Source organism: Camelus bactrianus, chromosome 12, assembly GCF_048773025.1.
Source record: "Camelus bactrianus isolate YW-2024 breed Bactrian camel chromosome 12, ASM4877302v1, whole genome shotgun sequence".
Taxonomy (NCBI): domain Eukaryota; kingdom Metazoa; phylum Chordata; class Mammalia; order Artiodactyla; family Camelidae; genus Camelus; species Camelus bactrianus.
The window spans coordinates 21,535,464-21,554,255 of NC_133550.1; the positions used below are offsets into that span (position 1 = coordinate 21,535,464).

General features: G+C 41.3%; 1 long non-coding RNA gene across 1 annotated transcript in view; it reads right to left on the reverse strand.

The window, feature by feature from the left end:
• LOC141579510 (uncharacterized) overlaps window positions 1-18,792 on the reverse strand; it is a 389,281-nt gene that overhangs the window by 170,679 nt on the left and 199,810 nt on the right. The window lies entirely within an intron of this gene.

Sequence of the window (18,792 nt, forward strand, 5' to 3'; positions counted from 1 at the left end):
GAAGTAGACTCCCGGGTCTGAGAATGGATGGAATAGCATTATTTGACAAGCAGGCCCTTTTCTGCCCATGCACAGCGAGGCCTGGGTGTTAGGATGACCCCCAAGTAGAGAGCCCTGGCACTTCTCAAGACCGAAGTGGTCACGATCGTCCATGACTGTTGGTGGGAGTTTGCTGAGATGTGACAAGTAATGAGATGAGCGAAATTCCATACTATTTCCCATCTGGGAATCAATTTTTGAGATGGACAAATGGATGTAAATAAGGGACATATGAAAAACAAATGAATGATCCAGAGAACAAAGAGTAATAATAATACTGCTAAATAGAAAGAATGTTGACTTCATGGACCAATAAATTGGGATTTTAAAGTTCCTGCCCAGGAAACATGGCTACTTTTTATCCCCCCTTAAGAGATGACTGAAGTATCCAGGTCAAACTTAGGACATCTTTTGGTCTTTTTTCCTTTTGTCTAGAACATGCTGTTTTTCTAAGTTTTCTTCTTACGTCTTCACAATGTTAAAATGAAAGCCTGGCTCTTTTTCTGTTTGGTGCAGCTTAAAATAAGAATAACAGTTGCCTGAGGACAAAGAAACAACTACACTACTTTATATCATGCAAGGTGGTTAACACGGTGCTGAGTGTTTAATTGGCTATTTCCCATATCCCGAATGTCTCATTCCCAAGAAGTAATGAAATACCTTATCTTAAAAAAATTACTTTATATCTTATCACTCCAAGATAGTATTTATACATTAGTGCTTTTATTCAAAGGGGTGACTAATGGAAAATGCCTAGCACGATGGCTGGTGGAGGGTGGGAGCTAAGCATGGAGAAATTATGGAGCACAGAGCATTGGGAGAAACTTTTTGAATGCTGGAAGGGAGGTTTTTGCCCCGTCCATGGCTCCTAATGCCAGACCTGGTGTGGGACAGCAAGACAGTATATTTGACTTGAACGATATGTTTGCCAGCAAATAGGTTATTTCACATCAAAAGATACAACAGTCCTGAAGCCATAACCCTAAATAATGTTTTGTCAGTATCAGTCAGGGTACATTAAGAATATAGGAAGTTTTCTCCATAAAAAAGAACTCTCACAGTCACAGAATGAATCCCATTTCCTCTCTACATGAAAGCATTTTCAAGTTATTGTGAGTTTTTACGTTACCCCACCCCAGTTCAAGAACACTGGAGTTGCAGAATATCACGGCTTTTCCTCCTACAGGATAACAATCATATGAGGAGGGAAAATAACTATTTTTGCTAACTGGACACAGTTTTATATGAGCCTATATTTGTACGTGTTATTAACTTCTAAATACTGAGATGGTTTTGAACATAAAAGACATTGAAATACTAAATAGTTGTCCAGCGTATGTTGTCTCCTCAATATTATCTTCTTTACTTTTTCTTGATGCCTTATATCTGCTTGAATTACTTTGAAATAACTGTGACTCTGGTCAACAAAATACATGGAGTTAGATACTTTGTAGTCCACTGTAGGTAATGCCAACTTCTGCTATTCAAGGACAAAAATAATTTTCAGAAACTTTTAAAAGCCTAGTGGTTCCCAGGACTGTATTCCTACACCATCAAGTATCCATCAGCACTAGGAAATATCCAGAAAAAAACTAGTGCTTTTGTTATCACTTCCTTTCTCTATTCCTGCCTAGTCCCTGATGGACATGAGAAATGCAGAGAAATGACAAAAATAAAAAGGAGGAGAGATCAGGAGGAGAGTGGCTAACTTTGATAAGCCACAACCAGCTTCTGACCCAGCTCAGAAGGTCATGTCAAGGAGCTAAGCTTATTGGGATCCTAATAGTCTTTATAGTCCTAGTGTTTATTGTTTGGCACAGAAGAAATTTTCACTAAATGTTTGATTATTTGATAAATTAGCTAATGATTCCATGATCTATTAATCTATAATTTATCTCTTATTGAAATAGTCTCTTTCCTGGCACTGGATTGTTTCCAGTTCTCATATTTATTTGCCTGGATTCTTCCCAGCCTATCTCCAATTATTAGCCCATCACTTATTTTTCTCCTTTGCAAATGAGTCACCATCTAGCCATCAGGCCCTCTTACCTTTTCACTCTTTCTCTCTCTAGGAGCTTTGGACAATACCCATACTGTTGCTTACCCGTATGTAGATGACTCACAAATGCATCTCTTTAGCCCAGATCTCCTTGAGTTCTAGCCATATATCCAACAGTTTACCCTTGACATCTTCATTTGGATGCCTAAAGGATCCATAGTCCTGATCGCCCCATCCCACCCCAACCAAACACAGTCTTTTCCCAGGGCCCCTACCTCAGTAAATGACGCCACTACCCATGCATCATCCTTGACGATGTCCACAGCTTCATCTCCATATTCAATGTCTTGAAACTACTCATTCTTTTTCTCTATCTCTTCTAGCACCACCGAGCCCAAGCTGCCATCATCCTTCACCTTCACTACTAACTACTTTGTCGTTACTACATCCACTGACATACCAAGAAAACTCAAGATTAAGTGGGGCTGTTTCCTACAGTCCAAGGCCACAGCCATCACTCCACATCCCCGGACATCAGGGGTATCAGGAAGCACCCTCCACATGCGTGGCCCCCAGCATCTACACCAATACCTTAGACCAACATGCACGTACACATTAACAGCCACAAGACATCACACTGGCCAACTCTGGAAGGTTCAATATTTAGTGTTTATTTATCTTTCTGTTAACCTCCCCCACCAGTCTTGCAAACTTCCTAATACATACTTTTATCACAAGGTCTGGACCTATAATTGCCTTATCTGATTTGAGTACTCACTCAAGGTGAATGCCGAGGGGCACCAGGGCCCAGATCCGAACTGATTTAGTCAGAGGTAGTTGAGTATCACAGATTTGGCATCTTTACTTTCACCTTTTCAGAACAGGCCTACAACAACGGAATTCATCTGGCTAATTTATACGTTGCAATATTTTGGAAGACAAGCTGGTGTGATGGACTTCAGGCTGCAAATATCAGGGTCTAAGGCCAGCCCCACCCCTTGCTGGCTGGCTAATCCAGGGAAGGACAATCCTGTACTGTTCCATGCATTGAAACTCCTTAACCTTAAAGGATTATGTGGAGTTTAAGTAACACAACATAGGAGGACACTCTGCCTTTAGACTTTCAAGCATTGGCTTTGGAGTTTGAAAAACCTAGCTCCAAGGCCAGGTCTATCACTGACACGAGTTAGGAAAGTTTCTCAGTCTTCTCTGGACCCCAGTTTCATCATCTGTATTTTACCTGTCACCCAGGGTTGTCCAAAGGATCAAATTAGTTCAGGGACAAGTGCTTGGGACAGTGACTGGCACCAGGTGAGATCAAGGAACACCTGCAATGGCGAAAAGAAACTAGAAGAAACTGAGCCCCGTGCTGAGCAGGTCCATGACCAGGAAGTGGTGAGAGGGATGTGGGGTGGGTCGCTGGCAGCCAAGTCCCAAAGCAGAGATAGAAGAGAAGAGGGAAATGAGAAGTCAGAGTTACTGAGAGCCAGAAATCTATCACCAGTTGGTAAAAACTAAGAAGCGATAATGAAGAAAACACCCAAAGTAAAGGAAATGAGGGGCAACAACAGTGCCCAAGAGCATATTGGAGACAATAGCTTCCTGATCATTTTCAGTTTCTGAATAATTCATCTTTGTGAGATTTCTTGGCATTATTTCAACAACAAAAAGAAAGCTTGTTATGAGTAACTAGAAAGTGAGGGAAAGTGACAAAACCACCTCTGCCAGGAGACCACGGTCAACATCAGCAGTGGTAAGTCATGTTGATGGTGTGTAACTTTGATACGATGTGGTCAACTTTACGTCTGCACTCTTCCTCCCCCAAAGCATATAACACCAATCAAACCTCAATGGAGGGACAGCCTGCAGAATACCTGACCAGTACTCCTGAGAACTGTCAAGATCTTCCGAAACAAGGAAAGTCTGTGAAACTGTCCCAGCTAGGATGAGCCCAAGAAGACACACTGGCTAAATTTAATATGTCTCCTGGCTAGGATCCTGGAATAGAAAAAGGACGTGGCTTAAAAACTAAGGAAGACTGAATAAACCATACAGCTTAGGTCACAAAAATGTATCAATATTGATTTTTTTATTGTAACAAAGAAACTGTACAATATGTGAACAGTAAGCGAAACTGGGTGTTGAGTTTAAGGAAACACTGTACTGGCTTCACAATTTTTCTGTCTAACGTGTTCTAAAATAAAAATCTCATTTAAAAAAAGAGAAAAAGCCTCTTTTGTTGGCGAGCTAGACTGAGATAAGGTCTGACCCTGCAACCAAACCGCCCTCGGCTAGATCAGGTCAAATCTCGGCTCTGGCACTAACTGGCTGTGTGACCTTGAATAGTTTTCTTAAAATCACCAAACTTCTTCCCTCCTCTATAAAACGGACAGAGTACATTTAAAGCTTGCTGAAAGAATTAAATGTCTCAATATGTGAAGAGAATAAGCACTTACTAAATATAACATTATTTTTACTCTCATCATCAACATCATTACTATTATTTAAAGGTACATTATGTAGAACATGGCAGGTACTCAACAAATACTATTTCCTTGATCCATTCTCCCTGTGTTTTGGTTTCTTATGACACATACCTAGAGTAGAAATAGATTTCAAATGTCTATACAAACTCCCTTTATTAACACAAGCAAAGTATACACGATTGACCAAACAAAATGTCATCATAAAATATGACAATGTTTCCACAGAGTCTGGCCCTCTATTCCACCACTGAATTAGGAGAATTTTCAAAGGGGAAATGTGCCATCAAGCCCACACATGGAATTTGAACAAAAATAGAACACATTCTGATGATTTTTTTTAAAAGCCAACTTTCTAACAGAGATCATTAATGTGGTCTTTGTATTATTCAGGAGGGTATAAGCATAGAAAAGGAGAAAAGTAATATTTCATAGTCTTTTTACGGTTTTCATAAGGAAACCATATTTCCTTATAAGCACAGAACATAACATAGTTAGCTCATTTTGGATAATCTCTATTAATCATATCACACACAAATATACACAATGAACAAAAGAGAAAATTTTTTCCAAGTTTGAAAAGTACCTGTTCCCTCCTCTTAACTCTGCTGTTCAAAATGTTCAGCTTCTCTTTGGTTTCTTTTATATCAGCAGACAATGTTTTTCAGGCTTTGCCCCTGCCCTGGCCCTATCAATTCAAATGTAATTCAGTTTCACTTAAGTGCACAAACATTTGGAGGATACAGAATATGTACTTGGCACAATGCTAGACCTTGTGAGGACACAAAGGGGAAAAGACATGATCCCTGTCTTCAAGCAGCTTATTATACAGCAGAGGAAATGACACATGATGGTAATTATTGTATGTGCCTGACTAGCATCTGATGAAGGCTATAAAGGACGCTTAATCAAAGTGACATCAGAATGCCAAGGAAAGGGAAGCCATTGCCAACCAGCGGGATCAAGAAATTCATGAGTAAGTGTTGTCCCTGAAAAATGAGGAGTATTTTGGCTCCTGGAAAAGAAGTTGGAGGGTCCAAAAAAAAGAACTCAAAAAGCATGTTCCATGAAGGATGTTCATGGAGCCAGTAAAGTGGAGTTCATAATCCAGTTTAACTTTAACTAAGTAGTTAAATTCCACACCTATCCTAGCTCAATTTTGTCGAGTTCACCAGACATGATTCTTTATTATCTGTCATTATAACTGGGTGATTGATGCTCAGTACTCAACTTTGCCCTAATTCCTGGAGAAACTTTCTTTCTGGGTCTCTCCAGCCTTTTATAGAAGAGACATGTGATGTCACTGTTATTCCATTTGCCAGGTTCAGGCTTTGTTTGTGTGAACAACTCAACATGACTCAGAAATCTGACTTTTAAAGAACTCAGTGCTATTGTGAAACAGGCAGCACGTGCTCACCAGAGTTACCTAATTTAACATGACACTTACAAAGTGAAAAATGTAAAAAGAGCCGTCTTCACAAACACAGAACTTGGGAAAACTGCCCTGTCATTCTTGCCATCAACTGTCCTAACGGATTCCAGTTCATATATAAATCTCCAACCTTTTAGAGTTGTACAATGTTGCAGTCAACCATTATGTGACTTAAGGAAAATGTGCTTAAATCTCCCTGAACTTCAGTTTTTCATGGGTAAAGCAGAAGTCTGAGATGGCCACATGGGATCAGAAAATTAATGGATCAGAGCTCTAGAATCTGCTGAGCAGTATGCTCATCTGAGGTCATGTGTCCTGAGACCTTAGCTAGTTCTCAAATTTCCCCAAACCACTTAGTAAGACATGGGTGGTGAAATGGCTCACTTAGGAGGTAAGTGACTCTGTGAGGCAGCGCTGTGGTCTTCAGGGTGGTCTTGGAAGGGACAGTCATGGCTGAGAATGCCTATAGTCCAGAGTGTATCCTAAAGACTCCCTGTCATGTCTATCTTGTCCTATTAGCTCCTTCGATTAGAAATCGTCTTCCCTAGATGGTGACCAAAGTCTAACCTGGGATCACTAAGAAAAATCCTATTGTATTTGTATAACTGTATTTCAGGGGATTGGATCACATGGGCCATGATATGCCCAAATATTAGACAATTCACTCAAATATCTGTATAATTACATTCAAAGCATGCAGCATAGGAGGGGGAACAAAGAGGCGAGACTGAGTCTGGTAGGAACGCAAGCTTCCTCTGCCTGAGTTGGGAATAGTTTCCTGGAGAAGGCAGGATGTTCTTTAATACCCACTGGGACTCCATCTGCACCTGGTGTGTCTGGTTAAACCCAAGCTGGCCAGCACTTGAAGTCAGAGAGACTCAAGTGGCCTGAAACACAGGAATTCTAGGCATCAAGGGCTTGACATATTCCATCGCACCTAGAATCAGCTGTCCATGTCTTGTTCCTCTACTGAAGGGCAAGCTGCCTAAAGGCAAGGACCTTGATGTTACTGAAACCTTCACGGGTCCCAGGACAGTGCCCGCTATCTGGCACTTAGTAGGTGGCAGGTGTCAATGAATTGAAGGAATCCATATCATAGCTCCAGAGATGGTGTGGTTTGAAATCAAAGAGTTGCTATTCATTGATCCTGCTAGGAAGGCTGGACTCCCTTCCCAGGCATGACCCTGGGGAAGGAGAAACCTTGTAGATGGGGAAGAAAAGACTAGAAATGAAGTCTTCCTGTTCCTCCAAGGTGCAAAAGCGCCTGAAGAAAAAGCAGAAAGGTGAGCAGACATGCTGGGCTCCTCAAATTCTGCACACAGCGTGGGCTCTTTCCCTCACCCCATTCCCATCTCATCCCACCAGGGAAGTCTGGAGTATGGAGTTAAGTAACGATGCTCAGGTGGATTCCACTCACGCTGACTGGGTAAGCAGTAGCTTTTGTACTATTGTTGAAAATATTTGCTGTTCTTCCCCACACGAGAATTCTATTTCCCCTTCCCGCTGAGGCGGGTTGGCTGGGTAGCTGGCTTTGGCAATGGCGCGCAAGCGGAGGGAAGACTCTCCTCTGAGCCGAAGTTTTACGAGCCAGCCTGTGATTCAACATCGGCTCTTCTCCCTCTGCCATGAGACCTGGGACATTACAGATAGAAAATGCTCATCAGCCTGGGTTCCAAATTAAACAGGACATGGAAAAGAGCTCAGACTGGCCAATACACATGGTGTGAAAAAGAAAATAACTCTTTTTTTCTTATAAGCCACCAAAATTGGAGGGTTGTCTGTTTCTGCATCGTAACAGCCTATCGCTGTCAATACAAGTTCACTTCATTGTGGGGAACGGGACCAGGTGTTAGAACACAAAGGTTAATGGCAGGGACCATCATCTTTAAGAGATTCTAATCGAGTGATGGAGACATATACTCAGCAAAGTATTACACGAATCAGATTTGTGAGGAAAGTCTCATAGAATCTCTCCTGATAAACTACCTCAAGGGAAAGCCGCACAGGGACATGCATGCAGCTGATCAGGTAACACAGTCACCGTGTCCAAAAAGTGGCATTTAGAGATTATGGCATCCAGGGGCTTCTAGAGGATGTTTATCATTCACAGAAATAGAGATGCCCGGAAGAGTTTGGGTTTACATCATTTGTCCTAGTGGCATTCTGAACAGTATTTTCTTTTTAAAAAAATTTTTTTAAATTTTTTAATTGAAATATGGCCACTTACAATATATTAATTTATAATGTAAAGCATAGTGATTAAGTTATACATATATATATATATTCCTTTTCATATTCTATTTCATTATAGGCCATTACAGGTATTGAACATAGTTCCCCGTGCTACACAGTAGGAGTTTGCTGTTCATCTATTTCACACATAGTAGTTGGTTTCTGCAAATCTCGATCACCCCATTTATCCCAGGTATTTATGCATTTTCTTTTAATGCATCAAAGTATCCCAGTTTAGATCATAAATTATATGATCACCTTAACATGAACGTGACTAGAGCTTATTGGTGGTTAATGGTCTAAGGATGACTTACTGGACAGGCCATGCCTCTCAGACAGGCATGTGCACTGCACAAGCCAAGTGTACCAGACGGGCCCTGCCAAATGACGAAATAAAGTGTCAGATTGTCTGCCACCCTTACAGATCCCTGCCAAGAAAGCAGCCATGGGTCTCTTTCAGTAAAATACTCCTAAGCCTTTGCACTGAGACCCTAGCTGGCCGTGCTACTCCAGCCACAGTTGATGAAACCTGAGAAGACGCAGTCAGAGTTGACCACGGACAGCCCGGAACAAGGGAGAGCAACACATAGGAGGCGACACGTTTTAGAACTGACTTGTTCATTCGTTCAAAAAATATTTACTGAGCACCTATTCTGTGCCAGGTCACCCACACTGGACAGTGACAAGCTAGCCCCACCAAAGGCTTTCTTGGGAAGCAGGACAGCGAGACACATGGGAGGAAGAACGCAGCACCGGGAGCCATGGGCTCCCTGTCTGAGGAGGTCACAAGAGGGCACTCGGGCTGCCGCTAATCCAGAACCCAGAGGGCTGCCATCCTAGGGCTCCTTACTCCACACCGAACCTCCCAGTCACGGAAGTGCTGGGGCCCTCACAGCCTACCCTGTGGCTGCTGAGATGGTTTAACCTACCTCCTGACTCCCACATGCATCCTTAAAACCAACCTGGGGTTGCCAAACTTAGCAAATAAAAATACAAGATGTCAGTTACATTTGAATTTCAGATATGCAAGGACTACTTTTCAAATATCAGCAGGTCCATGCCCTGTCTGGGACATACGTACACTAAAAGATTATTATCTGAAATTCAAATGTAACTGGGTATCCCAGATTTTGTCTGGCAACCTCACCCCTGTTGCATCAGCCGAGACGTGCAGGACGGGAGGGCGGAGCACAGGGAGGGGGGTTGGCGTAATATCGGTAGCTCAGGGATTTTACAGCCAGTCAGCCCTAGGGCTGGTTCCACCGTCTCCACCCACAGAACTGCCAATGTGAAAAATCCCCCACATCGAACTCCACCTGCAGAATCTGGGCCCTCTCTTGCCTCTTGAGCTTTCTGACACTCGGTTTTGTCAACAGGAACGTGGGAAAAATAATAACTTGTAGGGTTGTTAAAAGATGTCAGGTCACTCACTCACTCAATCAACAAATATCTACCAAACACTTTCTATGTGCCAGGTTCCCCGTTAAGTGATCAAGACATACTTGGCCTTTCCCTCCAAGAACTCACCATCCAGTGACAGATACAGGAGGGAAGAAACGATGACATACGTTGCAACAAGAGCGGGGATTGCTGTACAGAACATCACAAGCCCAGGGCCTGCCTGGCTCAGGCGTTCCATGAACATGCTGACTGATGTTACTAGTTTCTAGGGACAGAGCTCTGGGGTCTCCTTCTGAGAGCATAAGGACCGCTCTGGTTTTCAGCCCTGGAGTGAGGTTCCCCCTCTGGCAAGTGTCCCCGACATCCCGGGCTGCCTTTCCAGACCTCCACCTTTGATGCTCTGTCCACTTCCCCTGCCAGGACCTCCGGCTGCCTCCCTCCAGGCCTCCCTGATGCCGACCTCCCACCCTGATGGTTGGCCCTGCCCCAGTGGTTCCATTAATCTGACTTCCAGGCATCAGGCATCCGCAGTAGAGCTTGTCCAAGTGAGAATGACTCCCACTGTTCCTTTTCACTCAGGCAAAAAAAAAAAAAAAAAAAAAAAATGTGTGTGTGTGTGTGTGTGTCATTAAAGCAATTCCTTTTTTTAGCAAGACCCGGTGAGTGCAGGCAATCGCTGTGTGACGAGCCTAGTGTTGATGGTAAAGATTTGTAAGAGTGTCAGAGATGGAAATAAAACACAATCCAGGTTTTTCCAGCCAGGAAGTGGGTCTGTTCATGGAGCTACCCCCTTAATTCCCCCTTCAACTTTCTAGTCTCCGGGTTGGCTCGAGCGATGTCAAACCTGCGCCTGCAGTGTGGGCAGCTTGCGAGTGGGAGTGTCAGTGCACATCTATTTCGGTGGCGAGTTCAGTACAGGCTGAATTTAAAATATGAAAAACAAAAGTGAGGCTCATGACTATGCTGCCAAAAGGTTGGGGGAGGCGGGGGGACGGATGAAACACAGGACTTCTACAGAAGCACCGTCGCCCTCCTCCCAACTGCCACTTATTACAAACGTGTCTCTATTCCAGCCCCTCACATGAGGTGCCAAGCTGAAAAAGAGGCAAATCGTTGTGAGGCTTTACTGTGCCGGCTTTGAGTAGCCAGGTCTGGTCCTGCCAACCCTTCCATCCTCTCGCCAAATGTAAAGTTGCAACACAGAGGAAATTGTCTTTTGCTGAGTAGTGGAATGGCCAAGTCCCTACAAACTAGGGCTTACTGTTTGCTTGGGGTCCAAATGGAAAAGAGAGGGGGGACCTGTGGCTGCCTTTCAGGCTCACACAGATTCTCTAACACACCAAGCAGGGGAGGGATGGGGGCATGACCTGGGGGCAGTTGTGTGGGGTTTTTTTTTAAACCTAACTGTCCAGAAGTCTCTCCACCAATAGCTGGAGTCTAACATTAGTAAGACTGAAATGACCCAGTTTTAAAAGTAGCGTTTCTAATGTTCGGCGGTCTTGTTCTATGGCAGTTGGAGTTCTTCATGCTGCACGACGGGATGCTAAGATAGCCTCTCGCGTGCCCCGATTGGAGTAAAACGAGCGGAAAGGCTGCTCTGTGGGAATGCTGTGCACCTGGCCTGCTCCCTCCAGGTAATTTTGCACACAGATGTTGGCTGGGCCTCCACAGTGACCTGAGAGCAGAAAGAGCATCTAACAGACACCACGACTTGTTTGAGGAGCATGAAGAAAACAGGGCATTCCTACTTACAGTGAACAAGGAGCTTATGATAAAACACTCCTGTGAACTCAGGGGGCGGGGGAGGGGAGGGAGACGTAGGAACTAGCTCCCTTTTATTCCCTGAGGTCTACCCTTGGCCTTTTGCAGCATCTTCTGTCTGGAACAACCTTCTGACCTCGTGAGTCTTCATTGTTTGAACAGTGATTTGCGGTGCACAGTTGCTGGCTAATTTCCCTTTCTCTTTAAATTCCTGTGTCTGGTTTTTTGGCATTTTTACCTTTCCATTTCTTCCTCATGGAATGAGCTGCAAACAGAAATGGAAAAAGTGCTCGCCTACAGATGAACTCTTTCACAATTCTAGCCTTTGCAGCACAACTCTTGTTTCCAATGTGAATTCATCACTGGAGTGGAAGAGATGTCTAAACTCCTCTAACCAACGTATCATTTATTCACAGTGTCTGTCATTTTTCAGTATAACTTCTCAGTTATATAATGACTAGAAATTTCCAGAACTGAAAGTGTATTTTCACATATCTGTTTTTTTTTTTTTTATGAGGGGGAGGAAATTAGTTTTATTCATTTATTTCTGTTTGGAGGAGGTGCTGGGGATTGAACCCAGGACCCCATGCATGCTAAGCATGCACTCTGCCATTTGAGCTATACCCTCCCCCCCTGAAAATGTATTTTCAAACTTGCACCCAAACATGTACCTGTAGGCCATGTAATTTTAATTCATTAATTAACCCAATCAACACAATGTTTATTAAAAACAGTGTGCCAGATCCAAAACTAGGTGGTATAAGTTCAACAAAGACCAAGCTAAGCACAATCCCTGTCTTCAAGGACTCAAAATTCATTCTTCCATGTTCTCTATTTCATAGGTATTTACTGAGTCTCACAATCTACTAGACCCATTGCCAAGCCTGAGGATATAAGATAATTTACTGGTCCTCATAGTATCTCTGTATTCTTAATTTTTCCTCAGTGCTAATGGTTTATTTTACACAAAATTTTGGTTCTACTACTGAAAAACAATTCGGATTGCAATTACCAGAAGTCCAAGGCAGTATCTTTCAAAAATTCCAAACTCGATTAATTTTCAGCAATTTTGTTTCAGCCAATTAAACCCAAATCACATTTGTCTTGTTTGAGCCAGTTCATTAAAACTGAAGTATTTGCTGTTTGCACACTCTTTGGTAAACACAGCCAGAAGGAATAAGCATTTATTAGAGTTTCATTTTCCAGAAGGTTCTGCTTTCCCTGCTCTGCTAATTCTAGTCTTAGAATTTGGCTATAAAATATACATTTGTATGTCCATCCTAATGTGTTTTTTAAATTAAACTTTTATTATGACAATGAAAAGAAATTCATTTTAAATGCACAAAATCAACTTCTAATTCTTATCCAAGAAGATGGAACAGGAGTCTGAATACCCTCCCACTTGAAATGCTCTCTCCTGAGCTCCCAGCTGCTCCTGGCCGCTTCCTCCCCAAGTGGGTTTTGTGTGGTGCACCCAGGAGGCTTGGCCTGTGAGACATGCTGGAGTTCCTGCAGGTCTTGAACAGAGACTACAGAGGGACAGCGGCCATCTCAGCTCTGCAGACCCACACACTCCTGGAGCCCAGGCTTCTCCAGCCTTTCTATCTGTCCCAGAGTTTCACCCAGCAGCCAAAGAGGGTTGTCTCCTACACATAGGGCCCCCGGAATGGGACACCCAGTCTGTGGCTCGACCCACTCACTCCCAAGGGCAAGTGTCACCTGTGCAATCTCCCTTTTCCTCTTAGTTCCCTCCCAGGGACACAGGTCCTGAACCGACACTCTTTTTCCCATTCTATCCACTTAATGTGTGTAACTTTCTTACAGCCTAAGTCCTTCTGCCAGTTTCCAGTTAGTTTCCTGTGAGAATGTTCCACATGTAGATGTATTTTTAATATTTTGGGGGGGGGAGGTGAGCTCCACATTCTCTCACTCTGTCATCTTGATCTCCCCAACATAATAAAAATCTTAATAGCAATCAGAAAGAAAAGACAGACAACCTATAAAGGAACAATAGTTAATGTAGCAGCATACTTCTCACCAACCATAACAGAAGCCAGAAGATAATGAAAAGAGTTTTTTAAAAATGCCAGTGGAAAAATAACTATTATAACCAGGAAAAAATGGTACACTCAACTCGGTAATTGCGGCAATTTCAATAAAGGGACTAGCTACAAAGGTAAGGGTGGGGTTTAGAAAAAGCATCAAAGGATGTTATGGTACCACAGGCTTAGGCTTAATAACAGCTGGAAATGATACAACTCTTAAACCTGAAAAAATAAGAAGGAGCAACAATTGGAACTCATAGAAAGTTGGTGGGAAACGCCAACTAATGGTAGCTTTGGCCTTTGGTCAAAGGAAGCAATCATACTATAAGAACCCATCAGAGAATAGTAGAGGAAATAAATACCCCATTCTCCTTCTCCTCCCTCCAGTGGGAGACTCCAGTGCCAGAGCCGCCCATTGCTTTAATCAATCCAAAGTCAAAGAGACGTTGATTCAGTTTCTATAGATCAGCTTCTTGGGCCATGAGAAGGATGTAGAAGGGTGGAGAATGAGTCTAGTTTGGGCAAAAGAATAGTATCTAGCACGGCTGTCATCCCAAAAGCTGTACAAAGGGAATTTTCAAATCTGGGGTCAAAATAAAGATTTTTCCAGACAAAGATGGAGAGATTTGAATATACCAGATACCTGAAATAGCTGGTAAGGATATATGTACTTCAAAATGAAGAAAAAAAGTCCAAAAGAAAATGATACGTTAAAGACAAATTAGTAAGCAATAAAATCTATAAACTTTTAGTAAACCTGTACAAAAATAGGTTGTTAATATAATAATAGTAATATTATTAATAATATTAATGGAAGAGGGGTAAAAATAATGCCAAAGAATTATTTGGGACGTAAAAGGAAATGATGGTTAATGATACAAGATTAAAGTACCTGTATTGAATAGAAAAAAAGATAGAGATGTCGATTAATTTTTTACTTAACCCTTGATGTTAAAAAATTTAATACTAACTACAAAAAGAATAGAAATAGATGTTTAACTTCCAGATAAGTAAAGAGAAATCAGGGAATTGTGAAAATGTCATCCATCCAGCAAAAAGCAGAAAAATGGGAAGGAAAAAAAAAAAAAAGCACAGTAAAGAGAAAACATAGAATAAAATAGTAAAAAAAAAAAAAAATTCAAATATAAAAATAGGGAAGATGATTATAAATGTGTGAGAAGATAATTTACATGAAAATGATGTAATCTTTCTGGAGAAAAGACAACGTGCGTCCTGCTATGGCTCCTTAGCATCTCTCCAAACACTTTGGCAACAATCTATACACGAGGCTCTGGCTGGCTCTGAATTGTACAGAATTCTTTTGACTGTAAGTTACAGAAATCCAACTCAAACTTGCTGAGGCAGAAAAGGGAAGTGAGATTATTATTTGCTCACATATGTAGCACAGCAGAGTGAGAAGTCACTGGCACTGGAGACTCAAAGCACCCCTCGAAGGTCTTCTTTATTTCCAGGGTGCCCTGACTCACTCCTCCTTGAAGAGTTCAGCACTTCTTTCTCAGGGTTCTCATACAACTACGTGCATAGAGCCATTTAATAGAAGTTACTCGGTTGTACAATTGTTCATTTACATGTCTGTGCCACTGTCCCAGTTACCCAATCCTTTGGGAACAAATACTGTGTTCTCTTCATCTTCATATCCTTGTCCCCAGCCCAGCTCCCCCTACCACAGAGTAGTCAGCTAATAAAGGCTTAATTTAAAAAAAAAAAAGAATGGATGTCTCAGATGGTTCTTACTTCTCTACATGTTCTATTTCCCCTATGAGAATGTCAGTTTCTCTCTCTTTTTTTTTTTTGAGTGGGAGGGGATTAGGTTTGTTTGTTTGTTTTAAATGGAGGTACTGGGGATTGAGCACAGGAACTCTTGCATACTAAGCACCTGCTCTACCACCGAGCTATATCCTCCCTCTTTTTAATTTTTTTTGTTCTTTTTTTACATTTTATTTTTACTGAAACGTAGTTGAATTACAGTGTTAGCTTCCAGTGTACAGCAAAGTGGTTCAGTTATACAAATAGGTACATTTTTTTTTCAGATTCTTTTCCATTACAGCTCACTGTAAGAAATTGAATACAGTTCCTTGTGCTTTGCAGTAGGTCCTTGTTTATCTGTTTTATATCTAGTAACGCATACCTGCTAATCCCAAACTGTCAGCTTCTTGAGGTGGTCTCATTCCATCCCTATCTACATTCAATTCTAGTGCTTTACATACAGAAGGTAGACAAGATGTATTGGGTAATTGAGCGAAGGAGTAAAAAGGACTTCCTTCCTTCTTTCTAAATACAACAGACCCATACAAATGAAATGCTATAATGTGTATGTTTGGCTTTAAATTTTCTTTTTTTTTTTTTTTCTAGTTCAGTTACTTAATTATTTTTGTATTTTTATTGAAGTATAGTCCGTTTACAGTGTTGTGTCAATTTCTGGTGTACAGCACAAAACTTCAGTCATATAGGAACACACATATATTCGTTTTCATATTCTTTTTTTACCATAGGTTACTACCAGATATTGAATACAGTTCCCTGTGCCGTACAGTAAAATGTATTTCTCAAGTTATTGCAAGTGAGCTTTGTACCAAACACTGTGGTCAGGAAGTGCTGACTCAGCTGAATCAGGACTGGGCGGAGCCGCGCACTCCTCCTACACCCCAGATCCAAGGCTCTCCTACAAATAGGAGCTCACCCTCCACCACAGGCTTTTTCCACCACAGCTCAGTGCTTCCTCAGTATTCTCTCCAAAGAGGCTTTCAGGCTGCATTAGTAATGTTTAATATCACCACCTCAATCAACAAAAGCGTATTACCCATTTGCTCTAATACTACTCAAAAGGGTATATTGACTGAACTTGACATTTAAGCAGAACCTTAATTTGTAGAATTAGCAACAGAAAAGAATAAAAAGCCATCAATTAGTAGAAATGTAGGTAATGGTAGGAAAGATTAACAGAGGCACAGGTTGGATAGGACATAAAATGAATGCGGGCAAGGCAAAACTTGTCTGTTTCTGCAAATTCTCACCCTCCCTGTTCCTCCACCTTCCTAATAGACGTTAAAAGCACTTAATTAAAACCCGTGAAGAAATTACAGCAAGGGAAAAATGGACTGCACCAGATGTAATTAGCATTGCAAGTGCCTTAGAAAGCCTGCCTAGAATAGTCTTTTCCAAGCTTGTCAAGTTTCAGAGCTCACAAATCGCATCACGCGGCTCTGCTGAGTTCCTGGTCGCCCGTCCCCCCTTAACTGTCCTTCCTAGCCTCCTGAAAACGCATGTATTTCCATATGCTTATTGCGTCTCTCATAAAATGCATTGCCTCTGTATGAAAAATGTATGAGACACATCATATTGTGCAAAGCAATGTCTCCAAATTGGCCAATTATATTTTGTGCAAGTTCAGAATTGTTTCTGATGTTCCTCATCCACAGGGCGCTCCTGGCTGTGAGAACGGGGTTCTGCAGTTAAAACAGGGGACTTGATAGTTTAATTGTGCCTAATGAAAGAAAAAGGTGTTTAAAAATAACATGGAGAGTGATGCCAGTGTTTTTTAAAGGTCCTCTTTGGTATCTACAAATTACATAACCCCTTTGAGAAAGAGGGAAGTGTGTAATTTTTGAACTGTTTAAGTTGGTAGCTGTTCTCTCTGCTCTGTCTTTCCAAGATAGGAGGTAAACCCCACCCCATCCAATATTTCCATTCCATCTTATCAGATGCTATATTTATCCCTTAGGTGTCTGTTCCTCTCTTCTGACCCATCCCGCTGTCTGGTTTCCATATGTTAATCTCAGCCATCCCCTTCTCCGTGGACCTACTTCCTGTGTGTGTCTTTTTTTCTGTCTTCTTCTATTACTGAAATATGCATTCCCTATTAACTCTTTCCCTTCTGAGGTTTGCGCCAAATTGCGTTCATTCGATTTTTATCTTGTCTTTCATTTATTTCTTGTCATAAATCTTCTAGTTTTGCCAACTGTTTTCTGAGTCATCCCACATTTCAGATGCTATCACTGAATTGCACACCTATATGTTGTTGACCTTAATGTTTTGTAAAAACCCTCTGCTGACAAAAGAGAATTGTCATGATCTTTGCATGAAGATATTCTCCTAACACTCGTGCTGTTAATATATTAGATGTCCTTTCACTCGTCCCACTGAAACCCCACCAAGAGAAATCTGTGTGAACTTCAGCAATAAATACCTTTGTTAAACATACAGAACTCTTAGTTATCCCCTTGCAGCAATGGTTACTAAGATAAATTACAACTCTCCTTTCTGAGGAATCCTTGAAAATAGAAGACCTTCTCTCACTCCATTCACAGGGATAACTTCCTTCTCTCTTCAGAGTATTTACAATCTGAGCCACTCAAAAACTAATTACATACTGCCTTATACCATTATCTGATTATTTCCTGGATGTATAGCTTTTCTCTGTAGTTAAATTATAAGCTCTTTGGCACGATGGTTTTGTCTCCACTTATGTCACCTTGTAGTTAGTTATCTGCAAATATTCTCATTAATCAAACACATTCATGATGATGATTGTTTAATAAATACTGTCCTAATTAAAGAAAAGCCATGGAATAGAGACAAAAATCTCTCAAGTTTCCTTCCAGTTTGATATTCCTGCCTCCTTGTTCCTTCATGAATTTCCCCCAAAATCACCTGCCAGTATACTCTGCTGGTTTCCTCTGTTCCTTAGGTCTCAGTTTCCTTCTCACAGGGTTTTGTGATAAATCTTCAGTAGAAATAGGAGTCAATAAGCTTAGAAAACAAACCTATAGTTACCCAAGGGGAAAGGGGGGAGGGATAAATTAGGGATTTGAGATTAACAGATACACACTACTGTACATAAAATAGGTAAACAACAAGAACCTACTGTGTAGCACAGAGAACTATATTCAATTTCTCGTAATAACCTATAATGGAAAAGAATCTGAAAAGAATACATATTCACATGTATGTGTATAACTGAACCAGTGTGCTGAACATCTGAAACTAACACAACATTGTAAATCAACAATACTTCAATAAAAAAGAAAAAGAAAAAAAAAAAGAAATGAGACAAGCTCAGATGCCAGGCAGTCTCCCTGTGAGAGCCATTTTTCATAAAAATGGTTCTACTCACACTGAAATATTTGGAATTAAAAAGTCTAGTCAATTCTATGGTTTGATGTTTTAAGACAAGTGTTTTTCAAAACATGTTTGGCAAGAAGTCAACGGTACACATAAAATTTCCTATGGCACAATGTTTGGAAAAGCTGACTGAAACAATGTTAAAGGAGGGTCTTTACTACAGGGTTGACCAGAATCTTTTACGTGACAATTATTGTAGAAAATCTCAAAGAGGCAACACAGTATGTAGAGTTTACTCAACTACAGAAAATGTTTCTC